At 44.1% G+C, this 16,113-nt stretch overlaps 1 long non-coding RNA gene across 1 annotated transcript; it reads left to right on the top strand.

Moving 5' to 3' along the window:
* The first annotated feature begins 337 nt into the window (after window positions 1-337).
* On the top strand, window positions 338-13,405 carry LOC132250126 (uncharacterized). The gene is made up of 4 exons (XR_009461704.1): window positions 338-396; window positions 7,149-7,238; window positions 9,341-9,377; window positions 11,984-13,405. It is a non-coding gene; the product is annotated as an uncharacterized LOC132250126 (long non-coding RNA).
* The last annotated feature ends 2,708 nt before the right edge of the window (window positions 13,406-16,113 follow it).

Raw genomic sequence — 16,113 nt, 5'->3', positions numbered from 1 at the left:
AAAGGCAATAATTTTTTTCTATAAAGCCAGATTTTTTTTCCACACTGTTGGGATCTACACACGTAGGCAACTTCCCAATAATCTGACTGCAAATGAATCTGTAATAAATATTAGATCTAATTAGGAAAGGTGACAGTACAAGAAGCTGCATCTACAATAATGGGACTGAAGCTCTTGATTGTGCTATACTAACAGCCTGCTGTGTGATTTTTGGCAAATCATGCCTGTGGCAGGGTACTGGTGGTGCCTGCCACTTTATGGACTGGGCCAGGGACAGACAGGTGCCTAATTAGGGCAGCCATTTTAAGGCCCAGCTCCCTGAGCTGAGTGCAGTTCATGATTGGTCAGCAGAAGAGAAACATCTCTCTGCTGAGCTCTGCCAGGAACACATTGGAGGTAAGGGTGAGGCTATGGGGATGGAGGTGGCCTCATCTATCCTGGGTAAGACATGAAACTGCACCCTGCTGGGGAAGGGGGGATCTTGTGGGGCTCCCTATGGTGGGGGAGTCCCCAAGAAATGCCAGGCCAATTGCCTTCCTGGTGAAAGGGGGCACCTTATAAACCTAGCCTCCACATCCCTGGTGGGTTCAACTGGTACAGGGGGAGCCCAGGCTCATGGGAGTCCTGAAGTAGGGCCCAGGTTGGTGGAGGGCCCTGGAGCAGTTCCCAGGCTCTTTGTGAGTCCTGTGGCTGCAGGGACCCTGAGAGGGGGCCAGGCACAGCTACACCCACCCTAGCTTCACAGGGTGTAATACCCCGAGGCAGAGTGCCAGATAGGGCTGCGGCCACCTGAGCCAGAGAGGGTGGCAGACCACAGTGAGCCCCAGTGAGGGGGTGGTGTGCGAGCCCCAGTGAGTGGGCCGAGGGCTTGGAGCCCAGTATGTGTTTGTCTGTTTGTGTGTGTGTTTTATGAAAGACCCAGTGCAAACCACTGGTGGATTCCATCTGTGAGACTTGGGCCACAATGTAGGGGTAGAGCAGAGCTGTAGCTATCCCCCTAAACATCAGGGTTCAAAATGGGCAGCCTCCTGCCTGATTAATATCCCAATACTATTAAATCAAGGTGTGGCAGACGAGTAAGGTGGGCAGCTAACCCATAGACAGGAGGTGGGCTAGTGTTTGCACCATGCATGAATGCTTGCCCCTGTCACAATGTCTGCCTCTCCAGGATTTGGCTTTTCCATCTAAGAAAAAGGGATTCTGTCTTACTGACATTGTATAAATCTATGGTTCCCTGGCAGGCATTACATTTATGGCACATGCAATACCTTAATCGGGCCATAAACTGTAACATGCCACATACACAAGCAATCCATGGTATGATAAAACAGCAAACCAGGCACAAAGATTTTCCACATTTGATGATGATGATTGTTTGTATTGTGTTTTAATTTGAGCATGTAGCATGAGCATGCCAGAGTGAGAACCTAGGACTAGGACAGTATCCCCAAGTCTCAGGCTCTCTGTGCGCCTGGGACATTTGAAGCTGCACAGTGCATTTGATGCTGTAATGCTTTAGAAGTTGTGGTGCACAGGCTGTATTGTATGTTTCAAGAAGCAGCGGTTGGTTGTGTCTTGGACCTAGACTGAGGCTGCCTCTTGCCTGGTCAGCTGTATCCTGAACTCAAAAGCTTCCTCTTGCACACTCCCATTGGTCAGCTAATGAGCAGAATTGAACAGGAACAGCCCTGAATTCCAGCCCCTGGCCTGGGATGAAGACATTGCTGTCCCTTGACAATTTTGCTGTGCAGCTCAGCATCAGAAAACCAGTCCCCAATGCCAGGCTGTCTGGCAAACTTTTAAAAGACCAGGTCCTGTCCTTCATGGCAGGATATATGATTGTTGGGATCCAGGGTAAAATTTCTTAGATCTCTTCACAAGATAAAATTAATATCTGATAGATTCTTATTATGATGAGCTTATTTGATGAGCTTTAGATAAAGCACCCCCACTGCCATTTTTAAGTGTGGGATGCTGATACAGAAAATACTCCAGGCACTAATTAAAGTGGACCTCAGAACAACTCTAATTAAAGCCCCCACCACACACACACTCTCTCTCCCTCTCTCTCTCCCTCTCTCCCTCTCCCAGAGCACATGTATAAATGCCCTGAGGGCCTTGTTACACATTACACTTTGAGCTGCTCAAATGTTGATAGGTCTTAGTGCTACCTTGACTTTAGAGCAGTCACATTTCAGGCCATCAGGGGCCTGGCAGACTGACAGGTAATAATCCCCCTCCCTCCCATTCTGGGCTTTCCTCCCTACCCACCCCACACAACTTATTTGTGGCTGCCTATGCTGTCTGTCTCAGGAAGAGCCGGCAAGGAAAGGTTGACCTGCCTGCCCATCCCCCATTGCTGCTGGGCTGCTGCTCTTCTCCAGGCTGAGCCCAGCTCCAACAACAGCAGCAGTGGCCAGAGAGGAATCCAGGCAGGCAGGTTAAGTCTAACCTGCATCTTCCCCTAGGACAGCATGGGCAGCCACAAGTAGGGGAAAGGGAGCAGGGGAACAGTGAGTGTGGGCAGGACAGGATGGGGTGCTGGGGAGGGCAGGAGACAGTGGCTTGAACCAGGCCAGTGGCAGAGGAGGCAGGTGTAGTGTTTGCAATAACGTGTAGCCTACAGTGGCTACAAGTTAGTGTAACACAGATCAAAGAGAAACCTAGGCTGGAGTGGTATAACTTTGAGCCACCTAAAGACGGCTAAAAACTAGTTTCAGGCATTGATGTGTGGACAATCAAAGGGTTAAGAGCTCCAGGAGCTGCCTAAATAATGTGTAACAAGCAAGATGTAAGGCACTCTCATGGAGTGATTAAGAACAACTTACTGCAAGTTTCTAGTAGGGATGTAAATACCTATTTAAAAAATCACCATTTGAAGTGTTGCAATTACAGCTGTTAAACAACTAATTGGTATTGCAATTCTTGGCCTGGCCCACCTGGGACTGCTCTAGCCTGGCCTGCAGGGTGCCCCTTCCCAGCCTGGCACCAGTGGGGGACTTCCAGCCCCTCAAGGTGCAACAGATTCAGTGGTTCCCTAGGGCCCCAGCTCCATAGGGCCACACCCCACAAATTGGGGAGGTGGGCCCGAGTCCGTGCCTGGGCGCAGATGGAGTGGGCAGGTGGGATGGGACATGGGGCTGAGCTGCAGGCACAAGCGAGCCACCCTCTGCCCCCCCACCTCCACCCTGCTCCCACCAGGCCCCGAAACCACCATGAGTCTGGCCAGGGGGTATGCACAGGTGCTCCCAGCAGCTGCACCATCAGAAGCCACTGCATCCAGTTGGGTACAGGGATGGGGATGGGCAACGCAGCACTGGGCTCCAGCCCACAGCTCCATGAAGTCAGATGTGTGAATGCTGAATCCTGGGCCAGTGCCTGCCCCACCCCACCTGCTGCAAAGGAGGGGCTGGAAGCTGCAGAGCCAGAGGCCAAAGTATTGACAAGCCCTGGGTGGCAGCAGTGAGCTGCAGCGGGCTGGAAAAGCCCCTCACTACTGGCACATGGCTTCCTGGGGCCAGCTTCAGCAGTGCAGGAGATTGGGGAGGGAAGTGGCAGCAAGCCCTGCCCTTGTAGACAGCAGAGTAGAGAGGAGGTGGGAGGGGGCAGTGTCACTAATATCTATAGCTAGACTTTGCAGACTCCAGTGCAGCCACTTGCAGCCTCCCCACTGCCTGCTGCGAGTAGCTTGCACTCCATAGTGGGTGGTGGGGCCTACCTGAAGCCCAGGTTGCTCATGGCAGGCAGTGAGGAGGATGCAAGCAGGTGCACTGGGGTCCACAAAGTCTATAGGTACTAGTCACCCCTCCACTTCTCCCATCTCCCTCCTGCCCTGCTTCCTTCTGGTTCCTGCTGAGGCAACGCACGGCTTTCCTTACCCCCTTCCCTCCCAAACCACACTCCATCCTGTGGTCAACAATAACCTTTAAGCTAGAACCAATTATCCCTGGGCATATTGGTTAAATGATTAATTCTTTAACCATTCACATCCCTAGTATCTAGTAGCCCCTTCATAGCCATCTGCAGATTATTCTGCCTCTAATGCCCCTCAGGCAGGGCGCTGAGGAGGGAGCCATATGTCATCTCTGCTTGGGGGAAAATTTCTCCTCTGATGACCCATGTACTCTCCCAGGTTGCATGTAGGGAGCATTGCAGGGACAAGAATACAGCCCATTCCACCCTGAGCTACAGGAATTCTTGCCCTGTCACTTCTGGACCATACAAAGTCTTAATCTGTTTTATCCTTTGTGTTGTAGGATATTGTGAGGAGCAGTTTTACTTTTTTAGGAGCATTTTTATTTTTTAGTTTGAAGTCATTCACAGTCTCTCACCAGAGCTTGAACCAAAATGTATTCATGTCTTTATTTCCTTGAGCAACTACTACTTTCCTTCATCTGTCACCAACACTAGGTCTCCATATATTTAGCAGTCTGTTAATTGAAAAAACAAATGGAGGGTCTATAAGAAAAGCTGGTAAGCAGTGTAATTTTCTGACTAACATCAGGGACTTGGACTAGGGTTCTGGTCCCAGTTCTATTTGCCTTATATTACCTGAGTATTCTCTTACTCTTGCAATTTAACTGTGAGCTCTTTGGGGTAAAGTCTATTTTTCCTATCTGTTTATATGTTGACTAGCACAATGTCAACCTGATCTCAACTGGAGCATCAAGCTAATCTTGTAATAATACAATAACAAATTCATGAAAACTTAAACACAGACATGTGTCTTAGCAAAACAAAAGTTACATTTGAATATATTTGGTACAGAAGAACCCAAATGTGACATGCCTTACATTTTTTCAGGTCATTGAAATCATTCTCTGTATTATATGTAAAGTATAGGTGACCTTTATTCTGGCATGTCTTAAATGTTGGGTCCTTGACTTTGCAGCTGCAATGTTCTTTACATGTAGTGTGAAGAGTGTCAATTGTCAAGCGGGTAGTTTTTGTGATTCTAAATAGTTGTAAAACTGATTTCCAAAAAAAAAAAGGAAGTCACAATTAGATCTATCAAAACTTTAAGTGGCTGCTCTACAGGAGATGTAATATATTTCAAGATGGGGTTTCATTCTGAATTTGAACAAAAACAATTAATGTAAAACATACTTTTGAGGAAAATCATTTTAGGTCAATAGCATTCTATGTCAATAAAAAACAATGTTTACTTATTCATAATTCAACAAGTTTTGAAACAAACTATCAAAATGGCCAAATAGGGTCAAAAGAGAGCTGTTAGTCATTAGTAAGCAAAGGAAAACCATGTAGTTGATTATGCAGAGAATAGAGAAAAAAAGGTATTCCCATTACTTGTTCAGATATAAACAAGCAAAATAATCCTTGAGTTACCGAGAATTTATAACTGCTGTTTTATACACGGATATCCTGATCCACAGGAGCTGTATATAGATATGGCCCCAAAGGTACCTTGTGGTTTTTTGTTTAAATAAAAACAGGTGTGTTTAATTTCAGATCTTTACTGAGCAGAAGAATCAGACTAATGCTTGCCATCTATAGAAGAGCAAAATTATAGAAGAGAAAGATTCATGCAGTTGGTCCAATAAAAGATATCACTCCCAAAAATCCTTGCTTCTTTCATAAAACTAAATGTTATTTACATATGCATAAAGGATATTACAAAGAACATTTTTTTTTTTTAAATTACACAATTCAAATTGAGATCAGCATTAAAGGATTACATGTTTGGCAGATGGATTTCTGCTATAAGATTATTGAGGAGTTGAAGATCAGATGATAATTTAAATTATGGATCAATTGCTCTTTCTTGTGCCAAGAGCTAAATTTTATGTTGGTAAACTGAAACATCCTCTTTGCTTAAAGGCTTGTGTACAGAAAAGATTGCTTACCACTTATGAACACTTACTATGAAATCAATGATATCATGCAAGAATATGAGCCCTTGTGGAAAGCATAAAAGAATTTTATCAGGTAAAAGTAGCTATAAATGCAAGAGATTTGTAAGAGCTCTTTACAAAGGGGAAGAAAGGATAATTAGCCTAGATAGTTTTGTCTTTCTGGTTTTTTATTTTGGAACTTTTCCCACCTTTTTATTTCTCCCAGAAATCATGACCTGTAGCATACAGTATCTGTAAATTAAAAATTAACAAATCAAAGTTAATGAGGAAATAGTCAGTCGGATGATCCTGTTACCGATCCTTTAGTGCCTGAACAGTAATTAATTTAATCAGAGGCATCATTGTAAAAACTATTCACTTTTGGAATCCCTAGATTCAGGGTTGTGCAGTATGCTCTGCTCTTGAAGAGTACTTGTATGTGTTTTTCTTGATGGCATCATCTGAGATGCTTGTGAAGGAGGAAAACAAATCACTTAAAATTGAGCCAGCTTTGAAGGACTTGTGCTATTTTACATAGCCTCAGGCTCTGTGGGAGTCTGGGTATGCCTCTGAGCTTGTAGAGTGGCTCAGTGATAACTACAATATGATACATCTCTCACTTCAGGTAAAACTCCATTTAATTTCAAAGAACATAGGCTTTTGCACATAGAAGCTGATCTTAGTCACTCCCTTTTCTGTAGTTTTAATGATGAAATTGTGGGGGGGTTCATCCAAAGCCATTGTCATCACTGTGCAATCTAAAAATCATTTAAGTAAAGTAATTTTTTGGAAAGTAAATCATTCCTGTCTTAAAGTTGGGTAATATTCAATGAAATATCCCAAGACAGCTATTTCTGTGAAATCAAAATAAATTAAATTTGATCATTCCTTTCCTAAATTCTACAAAATATAGATTCAATAAAGCTGCAAAATAAAGTTCTTCAACCATCAGTGTACAAGATGCATAGAATGCCCCTATGGTGGTGGTGTCTCTTAGAATTTACATATGTACATCTGTGACCATGCATTTTGAGGGATTTTTAAGTGGTGGAATGCTGAGATTTCATAAGCATAACTCTATAAAGGGGTTTGGGTTTTGTTGTTTGCTAGAAATAAATTAAGCTCAGGAGCTAAATAGAAAGAAACAGAGAAATAGCCAGGGGATCCAACATTATGCTTTTTGGCTAAAAGAAATGAATTATTGACTGCAATATTCTATATGCACATGTAAATATAGGAATTCTAGGATTATTGCTTGAAAGATAATCATTGGCTATTTGACTTTGTTATCACTAGAACTGGGCTGAACAAACCTTTTCCACAGAAGAGGAGTGAATGTGGATGAAGAGAAGGCTGCCACTCTTTATCCTGTCTCCAAAGCAAACAGTAGGGGCTTCATTGGCTTTTGGCTCAAATCCTGCCAGGGGAATAAGTGTTACTGATTTCCCTTGTTAATACACGATCCCTTCTTCCCTTAAATGTAGGATTCCATATTGTCTAGCAATTCAAGAAGAAAATCAAGATATTTTTAACTAGTGTGAAAAAAAAAGAGTAGACCCTTGCATCAGAATAATTTCTAATAATTAATTTATTTTGCAACAAAAGGGATATCTTGCAGCCATCATAAATACTGAATTCATATTGTCATTGGTATTCATAAGGGCACTGCATTATATATAAAACTTTCTCAAACAAATTTATCCCTTCCTGTCAAATATTACTAATACATGAGCATATTTATTAGACCATGAAAGAATTAGAAGATTAAGGTTCAAACTAAGGAATAGATTTCCATTACAATGAGGTAGGATTTACATGCATGCTTGATACCCTAAATATATTATCTCTCTGTCCACCTGCCTATCTTGCCAGAATTTAAGATGCATTAGGTCAAAACTTCAGTATCTTAAAGAAAATATCTCCCCTCAGTGTTCAGTTATAAGTTCCTGCGGCCCTAAGGACAGATTTGTGCAACTAAAAATGTGAGCTCAGTCCAATTTTTAAACGAAAAATGTTACTGAACCCCCAAAGAATGAGAGTTGCATTTTCCAACCTTGATGCAAACATTGGCCTTCAAAGTACAAATGTCTAGTGTGCATGGAAAACAACACGTGGTTGCAGCTAACAGTTGGGTAGGCAAAAGCATTGTCCATAATATCTCTGGGACTTGATCCATTACCAGTTACAGTCCCATTTTCTTCAGTGATGCCACATAGGTGCTATGTCATGACAGCCTTTGATCATGCCTAGGAAAATCTGAATCTGATGTTGAAATTTCTGATCCAAAGGTATAATCTGGCTTTAACTCTGCTTCCTATGTTTTCCCATGCTATTCTTGGCTTGCAGATTTCCCCATTAAGCTGTGCATTTGAAGGAATCTCTTGTATTAGTTAAAGAACCTGGAAAAGTAGAGAAAAAAACATGAATGAATTATTGGGAACGAGAAATCTCTGCTCTTGGAACAGATTTTGAATGTGTGTAATGCTCCAGAGAGGTCTGTGTGCTAATGACAGGAACTTAAATGAAAAGATTCCAAAGCATTCTGAGTGTATGTTCTCAGACAAAATGTAACCTCAATTTAACCTATCTCTACCCAATTTAATCTGTGTTAAGTATGCCAGCATATATTTAGGCCTTGGCTATTCTTAAAAGCTTTACCAGCGGAGCTATATTGAGCTAAGCCAGTAGAAACACCATTATACTAGTATAACAGTGATTAACCAGAATAGCTTAATTTGCTTTACTAAATGGGAATAAACTGTAAGGCATGAAAATATCTGTGTTGCATTTGGGCAGGAATTATTAAAGATCTGACCAGCAGTAATTTTCAAGTGAATCTCTGATAGGAAATCTCCCTGGGGCTACTGTAGATATTTTATTGAAAATGGAAGATACAAATGAACCCCACAGTTGAAAATCGCCAAGGCACTAGCACATTTATGAATCTCTCCTTCAGCAGGGAAGGCTGGGGTCTGAGCAACCTCTTCTCTACCTGATTTAGAGGTTTCCTATATTTCAGTTTCTTTCTAAAATCAGTTAGCAACTTCTTCTCCATCTCACCTGTTGGAACTAGAGGACTTTGTATACAGATATACTTATAACCTCTCCAGCAAAGGCCTTTATTATAATATACCAAAATGTATCTGTAGGAAGGGGAACAGCTCAAGAAGGAAAGATTGAAAAAGAAAGGGTACATACAGACATTACACTGAAATCAGGTTAGGTCAATTTAAGTGCCAACTGTATGTACGTTCAGGGAGTATAGATTGGGCAAAAAGGGCTGCCCTGATCCAACTTAACTCACTTGAGGTGCACTATGTAGATGGGGCTAATTCATGTCCACTCTGACCAAATGTCTGACATTTTAAAAATATTTATGAGACCAAAAAAAAAAATCCAGCTTACTGCTAATAATACTGTACACTCATTCTTTTTCCTGTTATTGTTATCAATTGTTTTTTTTTCTCATTTTTGTATGAACTATATAGTTGCATACTGTGGAGGTGAAACCTGGAGGATCATTGGGTAAATTAATTTTGCCTCTTCTCTTGGAGCAATGGTTGGGATACTATGTAACATGATTCCACAAGCATCACAGAAAGACTGAGAGTATTTATAAAGTGATCAAGATTGCCTTAAAAAACAGGCTAGAAAGTAATACTCTGCAAGGGGTTTTATATTCTTGTTTATGATAAAAGGGAGGGTGAGGGGATTACAGAGGGTTCTGGAATAATACATTTCACAAGTACAACGTAATTGTTTTAACCCTTTAGGATTGCAAGTTATAAGTTAGATGACACCCCCCCCCCCCCCACTCTAACCTGCCTCTTAAGGAGATCTGGGTTTTCTGCTTTCAGATGGAGAAGGGAAAATGCTTTACATATTATCATAATGTGAAAGAAGAAATCTCTTAAGAGTCATTCTAGAGAAACAATATTCCCCTCTTTGAAAAAAAGGAAATACTGATTGACACTATAACCTACTCTTAAACTGTAATTGTGCTTGCATACATAGAAAAGAGTTGCTGCAGACATACAACTACACTAAAAGTGTGTCTATATGTGCATTTACTGTGCATTAAAGTTACTGCACAGTAACTTACTGTGTAGTAAGTGGGAATAGGGCTAGCGTCTACATGCGCAGTTGACCTGGGACTAGATTTAGTCCCAAGTCAGAGCAGCTTGCCATGTCCCCCTGTGGCCACTGTGGGGGAGCTCCAGTCTCCGGTCACATGGCTGCCAGTACTTGGCAGCCATGCTGAGGCCAAAGGCAGCTGCCAGCACTTGGTGGCCATCTTAAAAGCACACCTCCACCCTCTGATCCCTGCCAGCCCCTCCCCTGCCCTAGAGCTGCATGCCCAGTGCAGGGTCAGCACATGGCAGCTCCCTCCCTGCCCACCCTGCCTCCCTGTGCCACCCCTCCCCTTGCCCCTGCCAGCAGTGCCCAGCACCCCACTGCTCGAGCTGCCCACTCCAACCCATCTGCCCCACGGCTCACACACCCCTGATCTCCTGCCCAGCCCCAGCGCCACTCCAGGACATACACGTAGGAGAAACCATACAAACTTTATTATTACAACAAACCCCCACATCCCTCCTCCCTCCCCCCTCAATGAAGATAGTCCCCTCCCCCTCACACACAGTACCCCTCCACAACCCTCTCCACCCACCAATAAAAACCCCATTCTCCAAATTTGAAAGACACTTCACATGTCTGACCCCATCCCCAAGTCTATCTGCAAGGGCCCAGCACCCCAGCTGCAGACAGTTCCCCTGTAGGTCTGGGGGCTGCAGCAAAGGCCAGGGATACCTGCAGCCAGCAGGCACTGCAGCACCTGCTTCATGGTGTTGCCAAAGGCCTCCTGTGGGGCGGTGGATGGGACCCAAGGCCCCTCTGGGGCCAGGGTGAGGCTGCTAGTGGCTGGGCCACTAATGGGCTCCAGCTGGCCCACCAGTGACTGGCAAACCCAACTGGAAAACAGGCCCAGCTGGAAAGGTCCTGCATTACGGCACAGTAACACGTCTATACATGCATTGCTATGCAGTAACTAATCAGATGTAACCGGATGCAGGTATCAAATTTACATCCAATCTGCATAAGCTGCCATAGTTACTGTGCAGTATGGGCATGCACATGTAGACATGTGTCCATACTGCGCAGTAATTTTGGTTACTGCACAGTAAATGTGCATATGTAGACATGCCCGAAAAGTCGTTAAAAAATTATCAAATCAGTTTTTATTCTGAAGCAGTGTGCAACTTCTGGGCCAGGTACAGCCATTCCACTTTTTGCTGTATTAGTGATCAGAAATCAGCCTATACCTGTAACAGAACAGAAGTTCAGCACTCAAAGCTGGCGTGCACACATAGACTGGTTTAAAAATAGCAGAACCCAGTCTTAGATTCGCACCCCCACCAAAAGGCGAATGTGTATTCTGATCACTGCCAATCTAAGCTACCCTGCTTACAGAAAACAGTGTAACTTCGATCAATTCTGCATCGGTCTTTTTGAATGTCTGTACCTTGCCCTACAGTCCCTTACTGCCTCTGACTGGCAAGCTGTCCCCTGAGGGACCATTTCCTAATTCCCAACTGCCTCAGTCTCAGCTAGGGACCATCTCTAAGTTCGAACTTCTGTCACTAAATCTGCAACCTGATTGCCCACTTTTCCTTGGGTTTATGCATTCTGAGAGTCTTCCAGTCTACACAATTATATTTTTTGTTTCATATACTGCAGAAAGTGAACAGTACTCAAATAATGAGTAGCTCTTCAATATTTTCTTTTATTATCATTGCTCAATGTTCATTGCATATTTTCACAGTTGTGCTATTTACTGCCTTATTTACCAGATAGTTATTCAAACCTTTTTCTAAGGGCTGAATTTTCTATTTGTATTTTCTGTTTTATGGGCTGTCCATCACTCTAGGATCAAAGCACTTTACAAAAAATTGATTATTTAGTTTCACAACACCTTGGTGAAAGGGCAATTATGATCTTTGTTTTATAGATGGAAAGTGGGGTACAGAAAGATTAAGGCCAACACTGGGGTGCACAATTTGAAATCCCCAGGGCTTGATTTTTCAGAGTTCTTAATGTATTCAAAGCATATCTCCCATTGATTTTATTTGCAGCTATGAGGTGTCAACCTGGACACCCAGAAAATGAGGAATATACAGCTAGTGACCACCTATGAAAGGTTTCCTGTAAGTGATTTGACTAGCATTGCAGTGGAACTCTTTTGTCTTTGACAAGGATAGAATCTAATTTTCCAAGACATCATTCAACTGCCTTCATTGTTAGCCCATCATCTCTTTTCCTGCAGTCCCCTGCCTTTCTCCACATCTTTCAAGTTCTGCAACAAATAAGGCAGGGGTTAAAAGGACAAACGACCTCCTTCACTGTACAACCCCATTTTTTGCCACAGCATATGAACTGAATGAGGCAAGAATCCTGCATGAGAAAAAAATAATGATCACATACTTAAATGTTGTGCCATAATGAACGTGCAGAAGAGATCTAAATTAAGGTCTTGCAGGAAGACTTGCCTCTGGCTTTTCCAAAAGTATTGAGTATTTGACTACTTCACTTTTATGGTCTTTTAATGTGTATGCATGTGTGTATGTCTGTTTTCTCCTAGATGTTTTTAAAAGCAAACAGAAGGAAAACAATCAGTCCCATGAGAATATGGTGAAACCTACATGGCAGAAGGCAGAAACTAAAATAGGCCATCAGCAGGGTTGGAACATTTAGATTCCCTGCACAGGCCACCGCCTTTCAATGCCTTCAATAATGAAGCATGTAAAAGCAATAGAAGTGTGTCATCCTCTAGCACTCAGATATACACCCTTTGCCAAGGGGTTTCAAAGCTTTCTGCTATGGCTTCTTGTGTTCAGTTCTAGGTTCTGTAGTGGGATGGTCATCTTGCAGTTGTAGAAAATTTCTACCAGTCTCCTTCCTTTCCACCCATCCCTCCCCACCCTTCCCCAGAAGCACTGTTCCTTACAACCTGTGCCAATCCTAGCTTTACCTCACTCCTAGCTCATTGTATCAGTCCCAATATCCATCATTAACTGTCCCATCGTGTCCCAGTCTCCTTGGCAAAGTTATAAGCCACCAAAAACTGTAATGTAAGCATTAAGGAACCTTTATAGGTAAAACTAATTGCACTGACTACAATTAATACTTTGCATTTTTGTGTGTTGCACTTTGAATATAGAGGTTTTCCAAGGGGATTGTAACAGTGGGGACAAAGTATAACTAGGCTTCCTTCAGGCAAGCAGAAACTGAACTGTATCACAGAGTTGTGAGACTGACAAAAAGAAGGCATGACAAATTTGAATCTAATAGACTAACCAGATCAGAGGGTGCTGTAACAAGTTACCTTTAAGCCATTCTAAATCTCTTGAGTCTTAGGGCATGTGTAGATGAAATGGGGGCCCTAAATTGAAGCAGTGGATTTTAAAAAACACCGCTTCAGTTTAGGGCTGATTAAACCCCCATGTCCTGCACACACCCTGCTGACTTACCGGCCTCTCCAGATGGGAAGGGAGGGTGAGCTGCCAGCGGGCAGAGCAGGCCCTGGGCTGCAGGTGGGGCTGGTGCTTCCCTCTACAGCAGCTGTGCCCCCCCACAGGCAGCACCCACCCTCAGGCACCCAGCTCGGGCAGTCCCAGGGGGGCACCACAGCCACGGAGCACCAGGCCCTCATGCAGCAGGCAGGCTTCCTTAAAGGAGTTTTAGGTTGCTGCGCCCCAAGTCATTTAAGGTGCATTACGCCACCAAATTTCCTACAGCGGCTGGAATTAATGCACAATACGCCACTGAGGCATGCAAACACCAATGACATTAAAGTAGTGCAAAAGCATTTAGCCCACTTTAAAGTGTCGTGCACACATGCCTCTTGTTTCATCTACACACGGACGGCTCTAGTGGTATGAAATTTAGGACAGTTTCAGAACAATTGCAGGTTAAGTCTTAAATCTCTGACCTGCACAACTGTGATTTGCCACTAGAGGGCCTGGCAAATAGGAGTACATCCAGGGGCCAGGACTCTATCCCTACTCTGGGAGTGGAGCCCCAGGGGTTAAGCACAGCAAGAGAATGGAGCCTAAGGTAGCATACTTCCCTGGCTTCATGCTCTCACCACCTGAAGACTTTACTCCCTGTGTGAAGCCACTGAGAGTTAACGGTCACAACCCCAGGAAAATAAGCCTCCCCAGGATCCATGCTGTCACCATACTCTGCACTAGGAAGCCCTCCCCTCCACCCCCCAGGAACATGGGAGGTAGGAGAAGGAAGTCTCACACCTTTCTACCAAATTCTCCTAGCTAAGAGGAGGTGGGACAAAGGCTTAGTTCTCTGAGAGATGGGTTACATGCCTGACCACCAGCCCAAGGTCCCAGATTGGGTCTCCTGGGATCTTTGGGAGTGGTAGCATGGGGCCGTATGGGCTGGGATCATACCCACTGCAGGAAGTTGGGGTATCATCTTGGGGCCAGTACCACCCCATGGGCAGTAGAGTTTGGAAGGGTAGAAATGTTGTCAGGTGCAGAGGGGCTGGAAACCATGAATCCTAGGATGCTGGATGACTGCAAATTCGTCCCTTTATCTCCCTGGAGCATGCTAACCATACACTATCTTGATTTAGGTAGAATGGCTCAAAGATAACCCTTGCCCAAAATGACATAGCTAAGACATTTAGGCTGCATCCAGATTGCCAGGGGCACGTGCTTGCATCAGCACAAATTGTAGCTGCACAAATTTGTGACACTACTTTGTGCTGCAGTGCATGCCACTGCACATGAGCTTTGTGGAGGAACAAATTGTATCGCTTCAGGCAAACTCCTATGCCCAGCTCCTACCAGGTCCCAGCCAGACTGTGTGCTACAGAGAGGGCTGGCTAGGGTACAGGATGCCTCAGCGCAGGGCTAGATGGCAGGCAGCCCCTGCACCGAGGCACCCAGTACCCCAACCAGCCAGGGAACAGCATGTGGGCTGGTTGCTGCCCCAGCTCCACATGCCACAGTGCAGGGGCTCTGCAGCAGAGCCCCCAAGCTAAGGCACATGGAGACAGGGCAGTAGCCAGTAGAACAGCTGGCTGGGGTATGGTATTCCTCAACATGGGGGTTCTGCAGCATGTGGAGCTGAGGGAGCAGACAGCCCTAGGCTGCTACATTTGTCTGGGCGCATGCTACTTTTGTGTGCTTTGCCCCGCTTTTTTATGAGGGCTTTTTTTGTTCCCAGGAAATCCTAGTAGCAATGTTGCCACTGTGCTGCAAATCAATAGCACAGTACACAGTTTAAAGTGTAAGGCATGTAGTTTGTGGTATCACAAAGGGGTGCATGGCGCCACAAACTACACGTGCCTGCATGTGTAGACACAGCCTTAGAGGGTACTCAGCACAGTTTAACACCCTTTCATGTGTGGACACTGCCACTTTAAGTGCCTTTAGAATGGTTTTAAGGTAACCTGTAACACCACCTAGAGATGCATAAGCTAATTTGTGCAAATGGTAATAATTCTTGTGGGTGATATCTTTTATCTTTTATTATTATGGTTGGCATAGACATAGAAAAGCTTTTGGGTATGACAGTGTCCTTCCTCAGGCCTCTAAGACTAAAGCAGACACAGCTGCACCAAATAGCAGATGGAACAAAAGCTTAAGTATGTTAATTATTACCTGTGAAGTGCAGGGGTTAGCAGGTATCAGGAAGATTATAATGGACCATGAGGTCACTGATTAAGTTAAGTCCCTGGTGCTTAGTGTCCAATAGGCTGATAGATTTCTGTTTCCATTCTTGTCTTGTAAAGGTGTTTGGGAGATTTCCTCCGACCACTAGATCTGAATTCAAATAGGGAGTGATTTTTCTGTGAATGTTCTCCTACCTGTGTTTTAGCATCTCTGTCCTTTATCTTTTTTCAATGATTGCTCATTCTCATGCCTAATTTTTTGTTGGTTTCACTCACATAGTTTCCATGAAGGCAGTTGATGCACCAGATGAGTTATAGCACATTCTGGGATAAATGTGTATGATCTATAGACTGTGATGGTTTTGCTGTGGGAAGTGTTATTTGCTTTGGCAGTAAAGATGTATAGATAGGTCTTGTATTTGAGGTGGGGCTGGATCCCATGAGGTGCCTGTTGATCATCAGGGAGTTTATTTCTGATGATGAGTTGTGCAAGGTTAGAGATCGGTTTGAAGGCCAGAAACAGGGGTCCTAGAAATAGTTTTCTCAAGGTCTGGTCCTTTTTTAAGTATA

Source organism: Alligator mississippiensis, chromosome 1, assembly GCF_030867095.1.
Source record: "Alligator mississippiensis isolate rAllMis1 chromosome 1, rAllMis1, whole genome shotgun sequence".
In the NCBI taxonomy this organism is placed as follows: Eukaryota; Metazoa; Chordata; order Crocodylia; family Alligatoridae; genus Alligator; species Alligator mississippiensis.
This window is presented reverse-complemented; position numbering and strand designations above follow the sequence as displayed.